Source organism: Rhinopithecus roxellana, chromosome 13 (assembly GCF_007565055.1).
Source record: "Rhinopithecus roxellana isolate Shanxi Qingling chromosome 13, ASM756505v1, whole genome shotgun sequence".
Classification (NCBI taxonomy): Eukaryota; Metazoa; Chordata; class Mammalia; order Primates; family Cercopithecidae; genus Rhinopithecus; species Rhinopithecus roxellana.
In genome coordinates this window covers 57739440-57756665 of record NC_044561.1, presented here as the reverse complement: position 1 = coordinate 57756665, position 17226 = coordinate 57739440, and the positions used below count along the sequence as shown (strand labels likewise).

The 17226-nt window shown below is 45.5% G+C and overlaps 1 protein-coding gene across 14 annotated transcripts in view; it reads left to right on the top strand.

Annotated features, from left to right (window-relative positions):
- Positions 1-5761: 5761 nt before the first annotated feature.
- The window catches only part of CABIN1 (calcineurin binding protein 1), a 169395-nt gene continuing 157930 nt past the window's right edge, over positions 5762-17226 (top strand). For 11 of the 14 annotated variants that reach the window (XM_030914774.1, XM_030914770.1, XM_030914764.1 and 8 more), the window contains exon 1: positions 5828-6183. The gene's annotated coding sequence lies outside the window, so the exon portion shown is untranslated. The other 3 variants (XM_030914771.1, XM_030914765.1, XM_030914762.1) reach the window with 2 other exon arrangements.

Here is a 17226-nt window from a genome sequence, read left to right as displayed (position 1 = left end):
GTTGAGACACATGCCGGGCCCCACAGCCGCAGCTGGCCAGCCACAGACCTGGGCCTATGTCTGGCCAGAGTCCCTGGCCCTGTGCCCTCTCCAATCTGGACCCAGGACCCTGTGTTCCCCAGGGAAACTTCTTGTTTCCCTTTGTGTTGTCATAAGGCCAGGAAGCCTGCAATTCTCACGGCAGCAAGGATTCTAAGGAGGCCCAGGAGTAGGCTCGGGAGAGGCCTGTGGCAAAGATGTGGCAGCTGTGACCCTAGTCTCCCCCTTCAACATATGCCTGTGCCCCGTGGCACCACCTCACAGACACCCTGTCTGAGAAGGGATTATGCCTGGGAATTCCTATGGCTGGACTTTCATTGCAGAACCTGATGAAAGGGGCTTTGCAGGGTCCAGAATGAGGAGGAGGCAATAAGAATTATCCCTGGAAGATTCCAGAAGTAGAGACTGGGAGTATCCATAGGTGAATGGAGCCTGAACTTTGACTAAAAAGGAATTGGGAGAAAGAGACACAGGAACCTGGGAGCTTTGGGAGCAGTGGGGACACCACCACCAGGAAGTCAGGGGACACTCAACCAGTGTGTGCCATGCAGAGGAGCCCAGAAACTTCCTGGCCTGGTTTGGGTCTGCAGTGGCCAGACTGTGCACCTGGTGGCCCAGGAAAGTAACTAGAGCCCCACGTGGGGGACTGAGTGCCACTCACTCTATGCTGTGTGATCTAATATGTCTAGGCTCAGAAATGGGACTCACCCCACTTCCAGTGACAGAGTAAGCCTGGAGACAAGCGAAGAGCACACAGTGTGTTTATTGCAGACAGCAGGGTGCAGTGGAGTGGGCTGCACCCACTCAGCAGGAGCCGCTCCTGCAGCAACTGCACCTGCTTCTGGGCCAGCTGGGGGTCCCGCCGAGCCTCATTGTGGTTCTGAGGCTAGAGAATGAGCTTGTGGTCCTCCAGGAAGAGCTCAGTACCCAGGGTGGCCTCCACACGGGCCCGTCACTCTTGCAGCCGGCGAGTCTTGGAAGAGGTCACAGCCAACAGCAGTGGGCAGGGAAGACAGGACAGCTGGGGTTGGGGCTTAGCCCTGTGCCCAGAGTCTCCCCAGAGGGCAGGTGGGTAGGAGAGCTTCACCTCCATCATCTCCATCAGCACCAATCTTCCAGGGAGAGCTGCTCCATTGCCACAAAGGGCCTGGCCACCAGCACCTCCCCATCCAGGTGCTGCAGGGCTAGCGGCAGCCTCCCCACAGCCACTCCAGTTGTGCAGCATCTGCAGGCTGCCCTGAGAAGTGGGGCAGGAGAGACTGGGCTGGGAGGAGAGGAGCAACTTAACCCAGACCCTTGGAATCCTCTTGGGCCTCCTCAGCATCCCTTCCCGGCTGCCATTCATTAGTGATGTCCTCTGGGGTTCTGTGTTCAGAAGGTTTCTAAGGATTCATTCCGGCTTAGGGGACGGAGTACTGTGATAGATTAGTGATGTCTGCTCAGAGCAGTGGAAGTGAAGCTAATATGTAATATGTGCCAATTGGTACCTTCCATTTCTGCGGGTCGAAACTCCTGCCCCAGCCTGCATGACAGGGCCTAGGAAGCTCACCTTGCACAGGTAGACATTGGTGGCAGGCAGCTGGATGGTGACATGCTGCCATGCCAAGTACTCATCCACGCAGGTGCGGGCCTGCGGCTCAGATGGGTACCAGTGTGCCTCCATCTGGTACTTTTGACTGAGGTAGAAAACGATGACCATGCTGTGGGCAGGAGATGTTAGAGATCTTTTCTCCAGCCTGTCAGGGACAGGCGGCTTCATTGCTCATACTCATGGTGATTTGACCAGGTTTTCTTCCCAACTACCCCTTCAGGGGAGGACCCCTCTATACCGCAACTCCCTCCAGTCAGTGTCTCCCCACAACCAAACCACTCTGTTTCTCCATTTCCAACTCGATCCTCCCTGGGCCCATGTTTCCACTTCCCCTCCCAGTTACTGCACCATCCTGCCCTCCATGCCCAGGCCCCACTCCCTGGCATCAGGGTCCCCACTCAGAGTGAGAGAGGCAGGCCTGCCATGTGAGCCCTGTCCAAGTTCCCTTCCTAGTGCCCCAGAGCACTAGGTGCCCATTTTCCATCCTTGGGTAAGCCCTGAGAGGTGGTTACATTATTCCCCCCACCCCATTTTACAGAGGAGAAACCTGGCACACAAAGTTCTGTGATTTGACGAAGGGCACAGAGTGAGGAAGTGGGGAGCTGGGATTGAAAGTGGAGTCTCCCCTGGGCCTTCCCAGCTCCTAGGACTCTGAAAGGATGAGCTGGGGACATTTGGGGAGGAGCCAGCCTCAAGCTTGAGCCTTGCCTGCTGGCTTCAGGTTGTCCAGGCTTATCTGGGTGACCTATGCCCTTTCCCCACCTGGGCAGCTCCAGATGGCTAAGGCTCTAGCCAGGTTCCAGCCTCCGGCTTTAGCCCAAAGGTGCCTGTGGGTCCAGCCTCTGCATCCGAGCTACACAAGCTGAAATGAGGAAGGGGATGCTGTGACTTGGAAAGATGTCCAACCCAGGGAAAGGAGCACCTGAACCCAGGCAGATCCTGGCTCTGACCCCGGGTGGTCACCAGGTCACCATTACCTCTCTGCTAGTAGGAAGTCGCCATCTCTGAGGGCAGGCACCTTCCCCAGGGGTTCACCTTCAGGAACTCAGGCTTCAGGTGCTCCCCTGGTGGGCAGAAAGGAGAGAAGGCTCAGTGCAGAGCCTCGTCCTTGGCACCCACTCCATGGGGTCCAGCCCAGCCACTTGACTCACCCCAAGCCAACCCTACCAGCTGCAGCTGAAAAGGGAAAAGGGATGCCATTCTGTCTTGCAAAAGTGGATGGTGTGTCAGGTCCAGGAAGAGCTCGAGCCCCATTGCTGCTCCTCTTACCTGCCCTCCCAGAATTCTGGACCTCCAGGAGTTGCTCAGCCCTTCTCCAACAGTTTTGAGCTGTCTCCTGTTCATAGTCTGCTGTAATGGGCCAGAGCACAGGGCAGGCTGGGCTTCAGGGACCTTCTCCAGATATTCCTGGGAAGAGAACTTCATCTTCTCTTTTAACTCTTGCTGATAATTTTCTGGAGCTAGGCACCTCGTAAAACCCATGTCCCAGAATGCCAAACCTGGAAATGCAATGTTGGCGCTGAAGCTGCATTGAAACTGAATGAATGAGGCCCCCACCCTCTTATCTAAATACCCTATCAGTCTGTTGAATGTCCAAGTATGTAGGGGCAGTATGGGGGAGCCTATAGGGAGTCTCCATTTCTGTAGCCTTCCAGATGTTCCATGCAGAGTTTTCCTCTAATGACCCTTGGACACTGTGGTGGTCACTGTTTCCCTGCATAAACCTTTGATGATCCTTACCTTTAGTGCACCAGTGAAACACCAAATTCTGATTCTCAGTGTGTGCAGTCTATATGGTTAATAAAGTCAGTTTCTAATGGAATATGCCTGTGCCTGCTGTGTTTTTACCTAACCACTGCTAAGGACTCTCATTAATAGCTAGACCTTGGAGTTCCTTCCCCTGGACGCCTGGCCCAACTATTTTGAACTCATTCATCTGCCAGTGTGTTTCATGGTGTCCTGCTTCCCCAAGCACCTCAGGGAATGTTTGAGTTGAATATGAATGAATCGTTGCAGTCACCAAGGATGGGATTCAGGCCCAGCTCTCACCAAGACCATAAGGCAACAGCCTTCGATCTAGATTCCCCATGTTAAATCTGCTATCTTCACTGTAGTGAAAGTGATATTGAGAGAGAAAAGTTAAGTAATTAGGGTGGGTTCTTAGTAAAACTCCTTTAAACAGAGGAACAACCTGAAAAATCAGGCTTCATACACAGATAAGGAAACTTGCACAAACCTCTGGCCTACTCGGATAAGGGAACAAGATCCAACATAGAAACGCCTTTGTCCTTTGTATAACCAGTGGGCTTCTAGGAAATAGTCTCTTCTCCTTTTGTGGACATGTACACGGTGGGCTACGGTGGGTACCAGCGGGCACTTTCCTTTCTTGGACGTGCTTTAGACTGTGAGCTGAGCCTCTGTGAATCATCACTTCAGCCCGACTGGTCCTGGGCCAGGCTATCATTTCAGCTCCTAATTGGTCCCTGGATATGTCCAGGGGCCAAGCTGAGCAGTGTTCTCTCCAAGACCAGTCAGCACATTCCTTCCCTTCCCAGTCCATAAAAACCCTGGACCCAGCCTCATAGTGGGCAACCTGCCTGGGCCTCCCACCAGCTGCAATGAGCTTTCTTCATTTGCTTATTAAACTTTTGCTTCAACTTCACCCTTTGTGTCCACACTCCTTAATTTTCTTGGTCGTGAGACAAAGAATTCTGGGTGATACCCCACAATGAGAGACTGGTACATTGTGGTGCCCGAGCAAGACTGCAACAATATGTCTTCTGCTTGCTTGTTTGGACTGGCATCTTCCCAACTCTCCAGGGTGCTCTCCCCCCACTGTGGCCCTGAGCTTTGCCTCATTGTAACACTGTGCATCCTGACACTCCTGCATGATCTGCATGTTTCTCACCTCTGGACCCTCCCCACACAGCTTTTTGCTGCTTGACCACCCTTCCCACCTACTTTCAACTGTTTCTCTCCAGCGCATCTTTCATGATAAGGCTCAAGTGGAAGCTGCATCTGAGGCAGAAAGTTATCTATGCAGCTTTGAAACTATCTGTTTATGCTTCTGTTTACCCTTCCCCAATACTGTTTACCCCAATACTCAAAGTCAAGGTTGGTGACTCAACAATTTTCAAAACTTCTAGCTTATCAGTACAGCTTTATTGTACCGAGTGTTTCACCATGCTTTTACTGTCTTCGAGGTTAAAAAACCCCCAAGATTCACTCCTATTTAAATCATCCTTGCTAGACTCAAGCAGCTATGAATTCAACCACAGTGTAAAGTTCTTCCCTACAATGCTTTATTATTATTATTATAGCTCCCAAGAGAGTACCATCTTTCAGCCCAAGGCCTTGACAGAAGCCCTTCAATTCTGTCGCCTTTTTTCACCTCTGGAATGCTGACACCACCCATCACCCCTCTCTCCTTGTTCATTTACTACGTTTTGTTCTTTTTTGCCTTTTGTTTCAATATCCTATTGTATCTGTGCCTTTTGGGCTTCACATCCTTTTTGGAAAGAGAGGCACAGGTAATATAATGAATGAGGATGCTCTTCCTCCCTGGTTCCCTCTAAGTCAGGTTTCTCCAACCCACTGGTCGGCTTGGCTTTCAATGCGGCTCAACACAAATTCGTAAACTTTCTTAAAACATTTTGAGATTTTTTGATTTTTATTTTTATTATTTATTTATTTATTAGCTCATCAGCTATCCTTAGTGTTAATGTATTTTATGTGTGGCCCAAAGCAATTCTTCCAACGTGGCCCAGGAAAGCCAAAAGATTGGACACTCCGCTCTAAGTGTTCCCCAAGTTTCCATTGTTTTGAGAGCACATGTCCCAGGTAATAACACACAGCCCATCATTTAGCGACTGCTCAGGGCGCAAGCTGTGGAGAAGGGAGTCCGACTACGAGCTGGTGCTCTGAGCCAAGCACGCGAGGACCCACGGCGGGGATCCGGAACCAACAAGCTCCACTCCCGCATTTCACAGACACACACACACACGCGCCGCCCCAAGGGTAGCAGTCTGCAGGGTCCCAGCTAACCAGCCCCGCGAGCGGGCAAGCGGCGAGTGCGCCCCCGCTGATTGGCTAGCGCAGCCGGCATCGGAGCCAATGGGAGCACGCCTTGTTGTCAGGCGCGCAGCCGGCATGCGCGGTGGTCGGGAAGGACTGGCCGTTGCTGTGGAGACGCCTGGTGAGTTCCTGGAAGGCCGGTTTGAAGGCGGCCGGGGTGGGGGGTGAGGCTCGGTAGAGCCGGGGGCACAGGCCTGAGGGGCTGCAGGCGCGAGGCTGGGTTATGTGAAGACGCTGGGGGTTTCGCGGGCAGCTTTAGAGCCACAGTCGGGGAAACCGAGGCCGGGCTTCCTGGCTGCCCCGCGGGCCTCTTCACGGCTCTTGCCGCCGCCTTGAGGTGCCTAGAATGGGTTCCGGCCTCGGGGGTGGTTCCCAGTAACCGCAGGAGCCACCATTGATTTGGCGTCTGCTGGGTGCAAAACCCAGCGCTAACCCTTTACTCGCGACCTTTCGCTTCACCTTCACAGCAGCCCTGCGAGGTGAGTGCTGTTATTAGTGCCATTTACAGGGGTGGAAACTGAGGCCGAGGGAAGGTGAAATGACTTGCTCTAAGTCACCCAGTGGGTGAGCGCGACTCCAGACTGAAAATTGTGACCATTCTGCTTCACTGACTCCCCGCCGAAGGCGGGCCCTGGCCAGATGGAACTCACCTGACACTCCCAAGGTGTCTGTCTGCACAAGTGGCTTTGGGAGTCACTTATCTCTTCAGGACCTGAGTTATTACAGGTTATAAGTGTGGGACCGTCGGATTCCATGTGGCTAAGATTCCTTCTGTGTGATTATTATGGTTAGAAATAGAATATGCTTAGAACGGTCTCGTTCAGCGGTCGGCAAACTTTTGTTGTGAATATATTAATGTTTACATTGTTATATTGTAAATATAATGAGTATAATAGTATTCATAATAGTAGTTTAGGCTTGGGGGGGCCATACTGTGTCTACTCAAGTGTGGCAATGTGGCGTGGATACAGCCAAAGACAATACATAAGAGAGTAGCTGTGTTGCAATAAAATTGTAATTATGGGGACCAAAATTTTAATTTTATATATTGTTTGTATCATTTTCATGTGTCATGATTTTTTCCCCAAATATTAAAAAATGTAAAAACCATTCTTTGCTCCTGGGCTGTACATAAAGGGTGGGCCGGTTAGCTTGCAGAACCCTCATCTAGTACAGAGCCTCATGCATGAGGGGAGACAGACCCAGAGACTGGCATCTATGTCAAGTCAGTCACACAGCCAAGGCACTGCCACCACTGAGCTTAAGACGTAGGCTTCCCACCTTCCAGGCCGGGAGACACCGCTAGTTATCACTCTGTATCAGGGTGCTGATGTCTCAAAGTGTGTTATTCTTTATCATGTGTTCTGAGGCCATGGAAACTGTAAGGGGTTTGGAAACTTACTAGCTTAGACTAATAAGCCTGGTGAATGTGCTGCTATCTGAAGAAATGCAGCTGCTGGGCTGGGAGTCAGAAATCAATAGATATTTTTCTTTTTCATGATTATTCAATAGCTTTTTTTTTTTTTTTTTTTTTCTGAGATGGAGTCTTGCTCTGTTGCCCAGGCTGGAGTGCAGTGGTATGATCTGGGCTCACTGCAATCTCTGCCTCCTGGGTTCAAGCAATTCTTCTGTCTCGGCCTCCCAAGTAGCTGGGACTACAGGTGCCTGCCACCATGCTTGGCTAATTTTTGTATTTTTAGTAGAGACGGGGTTTCACCATATTGGTCAGGCTGCTCTTGAGCTCCTGACCTCAGGTGATCCGTCTCAGCCTCCGAAAGTGTTGGGATTACAGGAGTGAGCCACTGCGCCCGGCCTCAATAGCTATTTTTTTTAAAGCTCTTTTTAGTGAATTTCTTGGATTTGTGGTGAACAATACATAGTCACCATCCTCACATTGCTCACAGATGATAAATATATAATCAAAATGGTTCTTTTTAAGCTTTTTAAACTAATTTTAGATTTAGAGAAAAGTTGCAACAATACAAAAACGTTCTCTTATGTCCCTCACCCTGCTTTCCCTAATGTTAACATCTTACATAATGATACAGTTATCAAGAACAGAAAGCTAGTGTTTGTACAGTATTATTAACTACATTACAGACGTGATATGGATGTTACCATTTTTTAAATTAAGGTTGTGTTTTCATTCCAGGATCCTATCCAAGATCCCATGTTGCATTTACTTATTTCTCCTTGGTCCATAACACTTCCTTAGTCTTTTCTTGTTTTCCTTGGCTTTGATGCTTTTAAAGAGTACTCATCAGTTATTTTGTCTAATGTCTCTCAATTTAAAGGTTTGTCCAGTGTTTTCTAATGATTGGGGTGAGATTATGCATTGTTGGCCAGAATAACACAAAGACACATTATCTTTGTGTCTTTCTCAGTGCATCAGATGGAGTCCAAGATACTGGTATGTCTTATTACTGGTGATATTTACCTTGATCTATTGGTTTACTTGGTGTCTGCCAGGTTTCTACACCATAAAGTTACTATCCATTTCTAATTAATGAGTCTCTTGAGAGAGATAGATTGAGAGGACACAAATTCTGGTTCTCCATGAATTTGTGTCCACTGACTTTATTATCCATTTGCAGATCTTTGTGGTGTTTGCCTAAAGGTAATTATTTCTCTCTTTCCTTCTGCATATATTAAGTCAAGTTCTACTGAAGGGAGATCTACCCTCTCTCTCTTTTATTTATTTATTTTATTTTATTTTTTTTTTTTGAGACGGAATCTCGCTCTGTCACCCAGGCTGGAGTGCAGTGGCGCCATCTCCACTCACTGCAAGCTCCACCTCCCGGGGTCATGCCATTCTCCTGCCTCAGCCTCCTGAGTAGCTGGGACTACAGGCGCCTGCCACCGCACCCAGCTAGTTTTTGTATTTTTAGTAGAGACGGGGTTTCACCGTGTTTGCCGGGATGGTCTCGATCTCCTGACCTCGTGATCCGCCCGTCTTGGCCTCCCAAAGTGCTGGGATTACAGGCGTGAGCCCCCGCGCCTGGCCTATTTATTTGATTATTTATGTGTCAGTATGGGCCATGGATATGCATTATATTCTATGAGTCAAAATTCATTATCATCATTATTTTGTTGCTTACTGTTACAGCATTGGCTATTTAGTTAGGATCTCCTTCAGGGTAGCTTCTGTGGCCTATCAGCTGGCCCTCATTTTTTTTCTTGTTTTTTTTCTTTGAGCACTTACTTTATGGCACCACAAGGTGTTCCACGTTCATCTTGTGTTTACTCTGCCCCAACTCTGGAATCAGTTCTTTTTGTCTTTAGCCTATCCAGTCAAGATACAGTTTTCCACAGCTACTTAGGTTAGTTCTTTTCTTTCTCATGCCCTTCAGAGTGGTTATGTTAGTTGTAATAGGTTCATTGTTAGGGTTTATATTTGTTTTCGAGTTCCCCTTATGTCCTAGCTGATTTTAGTTTGTTCTTGGGTTATGAATTATGACTGATTTCTGAGAGTCAGAGCTACACACAAAGGTATACTCAGAGAAGTGTCTTTCCCTCCTCATGCCTGCCACCCTGTTCCCATTCACCCCTTCTTTTCACCCCTTTCCCACCTACCCTGTATAGCTAACTTTGGTATCTGGATTATCTCGTGTTTCTTTTGCACAAGTGAACAGATAGTTGTGTATTTTCTCATATCTCTTCTTTCTTACACAAAGGTGACATGCTATAGATAATTGTGTTTGCTTTTTTCACTTAATAGTATGTTTTAGGCTGGGCATGGTGGCTCACGCCTGTAACCCCAGCACTTTAAGAGACTGAGGTGGGTGGATTGCCTGAGGTCAGAATATCGAGACCAACCTGGCCAACATGGTGAAACCCCGTCTCTACTAAAAATACAAAAAAATTAGCTGGGTGTGGTGGCGGGCACCTGTAATCCCAGCTACTTGGAAGGCTGAGACTGGTGAATCACTTGAAACTGGGAGGCAGAGGTTGTAGTGAGCCGAGACTGCACCTCTGCACTCCAGCCTGGGTGACCAACTGAGTGAGATTCCATCTACAAAAAAAAAAAAAAGAAATTGTGTGTCTTGAAAATCACCCCATATTCATAGAGATCTTCCTCATTCATTTTTAAAAACATCTTGATTGAGGCCAGGCACGGTGGCTCACGCCTGTAATCCCAGCACTTTGGGAGGCTGAGGTGGGCAGATCATTTGAGGTCTGGAGTTTGAGGTCAGCCTGACCAACATGGTGAAACCCCATTTCTACTAAAAATATTTTAAATATTAGCTGGGCATGGTGGTGCATGCCTGTAGTCCCAACTACTCGGGAAGCTGAGGCAGGAGTATCACTTGAACCCGGGAGGTGGAGGTTGCAGTGAGCCGAGATTGCACCACTGCACTCCAGCCGGGGTGACAGAGCGAGAACTGCCCTGCAGCCTAGGCGACAGAGCGAGACTCTGTCTCAAGAAAAAAACAAATAAACAAAAACATCTTTATTGAGATATAATTTACATACCTTACAATTCACCCATTTAAGTATACAGTTTAGTGGTTTTTTAGTATATGCACAGAGTTATGCAAGCATCATCGCAGCACATTTTAGAACATTTTTAACACCCCTAAAAGAAACCCTGATCCGTTAGCAATTAGCAATTACTTCCCATCCTGTCTTCCCCCAGCTCTAGGCAACCAGGAATCCACTTTCTGACTTTATAAATTTGCCTGTTTTGGACATTGCATGTAAATGGGATTATACAGTACGTGGTATTTTGTTACTGGCTTCTTCCACTTAGTATAATGTTTTCATGGTTCATCCATGTTGTCAGTGTTTCGTTATTTTTATGGCTGAATAATATTCCATTTTATGGATGTACCACCTTTTGTTTATCCTTTTATCAGTTGATGGATCTTGGGTTTCTACTTATGCATTATTTTGAATTATGTTGCTATGAGCATTGCCTCATTAATTTTTACAGCTGCATATTCATTGTATTTCATACATTGTACATTCATACATTGTGTGAATGTACCATAGTATGTACCACAGAGTAGATGAATAAACTATTACAGTTTATATTATATGAAGAAGCTATTATAATAGTTTATTTTTCTGCCCTCCTATCTGTGGCCATTTAAGCTGCTTCCATTATCTTGCAGTTACAGTGCTACACAGTGAATAATTCTGTGCTTATGTATTTTTGTATTGTTGGAGGTACATATTCAGGGTAGTTTCTAGAAGTGGAATTTCTGGGTTGAAAAGTAAATGCATATGTAATTTTCTCAGATATTGTCAAATTTCCCTCCCGAAGGGTTGTACCAATGTCCAGCAATGTATGAGAATAGCGCCTGTTTCTCCACAACCTCCCCAACAGTGTCTGCTGTCATGTTTTAATTTTTGCTAGTGTGATCAGTGAGAAATAGTGTGCAGTGTTGTTTTGTTTTAATATACATCTCTCTTTGATTCAAACATTTTTTCATATGTTTTCGAGCTAGTTGCGTCTTCTTTTGCGATTTATCTGTTCATATTTTTCCTCCATTTGTCTACCAGGTTTTCGTTTTTCTGTTCTTTAGCTTTTTAAAAAAATTGTGATAAAATATAAGCAACATACAATTTATCTTTTTTTTTTTTTTTTTTTTGAGATGGAGTCTCTGTTGCCAGGCTGGAGTGCAATGGTGCCATCTCAACTCACTGCAACCTCCACCTCCCTGGTTCAAGCCATTCTCCTGCCTCAGCCTCCCAAGTAGCTGGGACTACAGGCGCGTGCCACCATGCCCGGCTAATTTTTTGTATTTTTAGTAGAGACAGAGTTTCACCATGTTAGCCAGGATGGTGTCAATCTTCTGACCTCCTAATCCGCCTGCCTCGGCCTCCCAAAGGGCTGGGATTACAGGCGTGAGCCACTGCGCCTGACCCAATTTATCATTTTAACCATTTTTTAAGTGTGCCATTTTGTGCCATTAAATACATCCACATTGTTATGCAATCATCACCACCGTCCATCTCTGAACTTTTTTAATCTTTTCAAACTGAAACTCTGTATCCATTAAACAGGAATTCCCATTCTTCACTCCTCCAGTCCTGTGGCCACTATTCTACTTTCTGTTTCTATGACTTTGACTACTGTGGGTACCTTATATCCATGAAATCATACAATATTTGTTTTTTTATGACTGGCTTATTCCACTTACTATAATGTCTTCAAGGTTCATCCATGTTGTAGCATATGTTGGAATTACCTTCTTTTTTGTAACGTGTCAGGATTACCTCCTTTTTAAGGCTGAATAATAAATGTTTCATTGTATGTATATACTACGTTTTGTTTAGCCGTTCATCTGTCCATGGGCAGTTGGGTTGCTTTCACCATTCTTTTTTTTTTTTTTTTGAAACGGAGTCTCGCTCTGTTGCCCAGGCTGGAGTGCAGTGATGTGATCTCAGCTCACTGCAAGCTCCACCTCCCAGTTTCATGCCATTCTCCTGTCTCAGCCTCCCGAGTAGTTGGGACTACAGGCGCCCGCCACCACGCCCAGCTAATTTTTTTGTATTTTTAGTAGAGACGGGGTTTCACTGTGTTAGCCAGGATGGTCTTGATCTCCTGACCTCGTGATCTGCCTGCCTCGGCCTCCCAGAGTGCTGGGATTACAGGCTGAGCCACAGTGCCGGCCACTATTCTTTTTTTTTTCTTCTTTATAGCTCCAGCTTAAAGGAGGCCACCTTTTGACTATTGTAAATAATGCTGTGTTCCTCAGTTTTAAAACATTATTTAATTATTTTAAATAGTATGGTGCTCTTGTCAGCCAGGCTGGAATGCAGTGGCGCAATGACAGCTCACTGCAGCCTCAACTTTTCTCCCTCAACCGCTCTGAGTAGCTGGGACTACAGATGTGTGCCACCAAGCCCTGGCTATTTTTGTAGAGATGGAGTCTGTCTGTATTGCACAGGCTGGTCTTGAACTCCTGGCCTCAAGCAATCCTTTCACCTCAGCTTCCCAAAGTGTTGGGACTAAAGGCGTGAGCCACCATGCCCATCCTGTTTCTCAGTTTTTAAGAGCACTTTGTATATTAGGGATATTAGTCCCTCATAAGTGGTATATGTTGCAAATATTTTCTCCCAATTTGTTAGCTTTTAATTTTTTTCTGACTTTTTAGATATTTTTTTTGGTCATGCAAAATTTTTTAAATTTTTATGTAGTTAAGTGTATCACTCTTTTCTCTTACTTTTTCTGAATTTTAAATCATATTTGACCCTTCTCTACTACTTAATACTAAGTGTTGATACAAAGATTAAAGAGGAATTCACCAGTATCTCCTTTAGTAGTTGTATGGTTTCATTTTTTATCATTTAGATTTCTAATTCATTTGCAAGTTTATTGTGAGTTATCTATTTCCAACAGTGAATACTGTTCTAGCAGTATTTAATACAAAGTTCATCTTGACTCTAGTGATTTGAGTCATCTTTTCCGTATTTTTTGTTTCCATATGTACTTGAGTCTAATTCTGCACCTCATCTTTTTGTCTATGTATGCAGCAGTACTGCACTGATTGCATTATGAAGGCTTTGTATAGTATGTTTTAATGTCTGTTATGCCTATCCCCCCTTAGAATTTTTTGCTTTGTTTTCCTAGTCTTAAATTTTTGTTTTTCCATATGAATTTTAGTATCAACTTGTCTACTATCTTGTCAGTATTTGTATTGGGATTGCACTGAATGTATAAATTAACTTGGGAAGAACTGATATCTTTATATTTTTGAATCCTGTCCAAGAACAGGGGATGTCATTTCATTTGTTCAAGTTAACTGTTAACTTTAGTGTCTTTTAATAGTGATTTAAACTTTTTCTTGCACAGTTTTAATTAACTTTATTCCTAAGTATTTAATGATCTTGTTGCTATTGTAAATGGGATTTTTCTCTACCATAATGTCTTCTTTTATAGTTTGTATATATGAAGGCTATTGATTTTTATGTATTAATCTTATATTGTGCAACTTCACTGAGTGTTTTTTTTTTTTTTTCCTGAGAAGGAGTCTCACTCTGTTGCCCAGGCTGGAGTGCAGTGGCACAGTCTCGGCTCACTGCATGCAACCTCCGCCTCCTGTGTTCAAGTGATTGTCCTGCCTCAGCCTCCTGAGTAACTGGGATTGCACTGCCTGCCACCACGCCTGGCTAATTTTTGTATTTTTGGTAGAGACAGGGATTCACCATGCTGGCCAGGGTGGTCTCGAACTGCTGACCTCAAGCAATCCACCCACCTCAGCCTTGCAGAGTACTGGGATTACAGGCATAAGCCACCATGCCCAGCCCACTGAGTTATTATTGAATAAATTTTATCATCGGTTTTGGGGTTTCCAGGTAGTATATCATATTATCTACATTTAGTAGTTTTTCTTTACCCATATTTTTATTTTTATTTTTATTTTTTTGAGACGGAGTTTCGCTCTTGTTGCGCAGGCTGGAGTGCAGTGCCGCAATCTCGGCTCACCGCAACCTCCGCCTCTTGGGTTCAAGTGATTCTCCTGCCTCAGCCTTCTGAGTAGCTGGGATCACAGGCATGCACCACCATGCCCGGCTAATTTTGTATTTTTAGTAGAGACGGGGTTTCTCCATGTTGGTCAGGTTGGTCTCGAACTCCCGACCTCAGGTGATCTACCCGCCTTGGCCCCCCAAAGTGCTGGGATTACAGGCGTGAGCCACTATGCTTGACCTTTACCCATTTTTATACCTCTAATTGATTTCTCTCTTCTAATTTCATTGGCTAATATTGCACCAGTGGATAGTAGCAGAGATAGTGGACATCTTTGCTTTGTTCTTGATATTAATGGACATGCCTCTAGTGTTTGCCCACGAAATAAGATTTTGGCTTTAGGACTAAGGTATATTTATATTATATTAAGAAAGTACCTCTAAATTTCTATATTTTCTTGAGCTTTTTTTATTATGAATGGATATTGAATTTTGTCAGACTTTCTCTTCTATGGAGATAATCATATAATTATTTTTCCCTTAGATGATTACATTGTGTTTTCACATGTGATGTGTGTTTTTTTGTTAGTATCTATTTTTTATTTTTTTATTTTTGAAACAGGATCTTACTTTGTCACCCAGGCCGGCATACAGTGGTGCAATTACTGCTCACTGCTGCCTCAACCTCTCAGGCTCAAACGATCCTCCTGCGTCAGCCTCCCAAGTAGCTGGGATTACAGGCATGTGCCACTATACCCAGCTAATTTTTAAATTTTTTTGTAGAGATGAGGTCTCCTTATGTTGCCCAGACTGGTCTCGAACACCTGGACTCAAGTGATCCTCCTGCCTCAGCCTCCCAAATTGCTGGGATCATAAGCAGATTACAGTCGTGAGCCACCATGTCTGGCTGTTAGTATTTCTTTAAATTTCTCCAACATTTTCATTCATTTCCTTTTATCTGGAAGTTGTTTATCAGGAGATTCTTAAATTTTTAGATAGACACACTTTTCTTCTTCTGTTGGTGGTGATGGTCGTGTTAGTAAATTCTAGTTTTAAGCATTATGATTGGCAAGTGTTGTTTTTAGTATCTTTTTTTTTTTTTTTTTTTTTGAGACGGAGTCTTGCTCTGTCGCCCAGGTGCCCAGGCTGGAGTGCAGTGGCGCGATCTCGGCTCACTGCAAGCTCTGCCTCCTGGGTTCACGCCATTCTCCTGCCTCAGCCTCCCGAGTAGCTGGGACTGCAGGTGCCTGCCACCACACCCGGCTAATGTTTTGTATTTTTAGTAGAGACGAGGTTTCACCGTATTAGCCAGGATGGTCTCCATCTCCTGACTTCGTGATCCGCCCACCTCGGCCTCCCAAAGTGCTGGGATTACAGGCGTGAGCCACTGCGCCCTGTTTTTAGTATCTTTACTTGATGAAAGGTGTTTTCTTTGTGACTTGAGCAGTTTTTTTTGTGTGTGTGTGAATGTGCTGTGAGCACTGGAGAAGAATATATCATTTCTGTTATTAAGGTGTGGAGTTTGATATACATCTTTATCATCTCCTCTATTCTGTTGTTTAGATCAATCATCTATCTCCTTATTTTTTCTCCACTTGATTTGTCTTTTTAAAAAAATTTGTTTTTTATTTTGAGACAAGGTCTTACTCTGTATCCCAGACTGGAGTGCAGTGGTGTGATCATGGCTTACTGCAGCCTTAAACTCCTGGGTTCAAGTGATCTTCCCACTTCAGTCTCCTCAGTAGCTGGGACTACAGGTGCATGCCACCATGCCTGGCTAATTTTTATTTTATTTTATTTTATTTTATTTATTTTAGAGATGGGGGTCTCACTATCTTGCCCAGGGTGGTCTCAGACTCCTAGAATCAAAGGATCCTCCCACCCCAGCCTCCCAAAGTGCTGGGATTACAGGCATGAGCCACCACATCATTTAAAAATATTTTTGTAGAAACAGGGTCTCGCTATGTTGCCCAGGCTAGTCTTGAACTCTTGGGCTCAAGCCGCCTTCCTGCCTTGGCCTGCCAAAGTGTTGGGATTACAGGCGTGAGCCACAGTGCCTGATCAGTTTTTTAAAAATTTATTTATTTGTTTATTTATTTATTATTTATTTATTTTTTGAGACGGAATCTCACTCTGTCACCCAGGCTAGAATGTAGTGACTCGATCTCGGCTCACTGCAAGCTCCGCCTCCCGGGTTCATGCCATTCTCCTACCTCAGCCTCCCAAGTAGCTGGGACTACAGGCACCCACCATCATGCCTGGCTAATTTTTTGTATTTTTAGTAGAGACAGGGTTTCACCATATTAGCCAGGATGGTCTTGATCTCCTGACCTCGTGATCCACTCACCTCGGCCTCCCAAAGTGCTGGGTGGGATTACAGGTGTGAGCCATACCGCCCGGCCTATTTATTTATTTTTTAAGAGATGAGGTCTTGCTATGTTGCCCTGGCTCAAGTTATCCTCCCATTCAGCCTCCCAAGTAGCTAGGACTACAAGTATGTGCCACCACGCCCAGCTAATTTATTTTTTTGAAACAGGGTCTCACTCTGTTGCCCATGCTGGAGTGCGGTGGCACAATCTCGGCTTACTGCAGCCTCAACCTTCTGGACTCAAGTGAGCCTCCCATCCTCAGCTCCCAAGTAGCTGGGACAACAGGCACGTGCCTTCACGCCCAGCTAATTTTTTTGTATTTTTTTTTGTAGAGACAGGTTTTCACTGTGTTACCCAGGCTGGTCTCGAACTCCTGAGCTCAAGTGATCCACCCGCCTCCATCTCCCAAAGTGCTAGGATTATAGACTTGATCCACCGCGCCTCGCCTAACTTTTTTTGTGTTTTGTAGAGATGAGGTCTCACTATGTTGCCCAGGCTGGCCTCAAACTCCTGTGCTCAAGCAATCAACCTGCGTTGGCCTCCCAAAGTACTGGGATTATAGGTGTGAACCACCATGCCTGGTCAGGTTCCAGAGTTTGAAACAGTATTTTGATAATTATTTTCCTAGTTTACTGGTTGTTTTGGTGGGAGGATTGACCTTTTCATTCTTGTAGCAGGGTCTTTTGTAAAGCAAAAATTTTTAAATTTGGAAGTTCAGTTTACTAAGTTTTTTGCTTA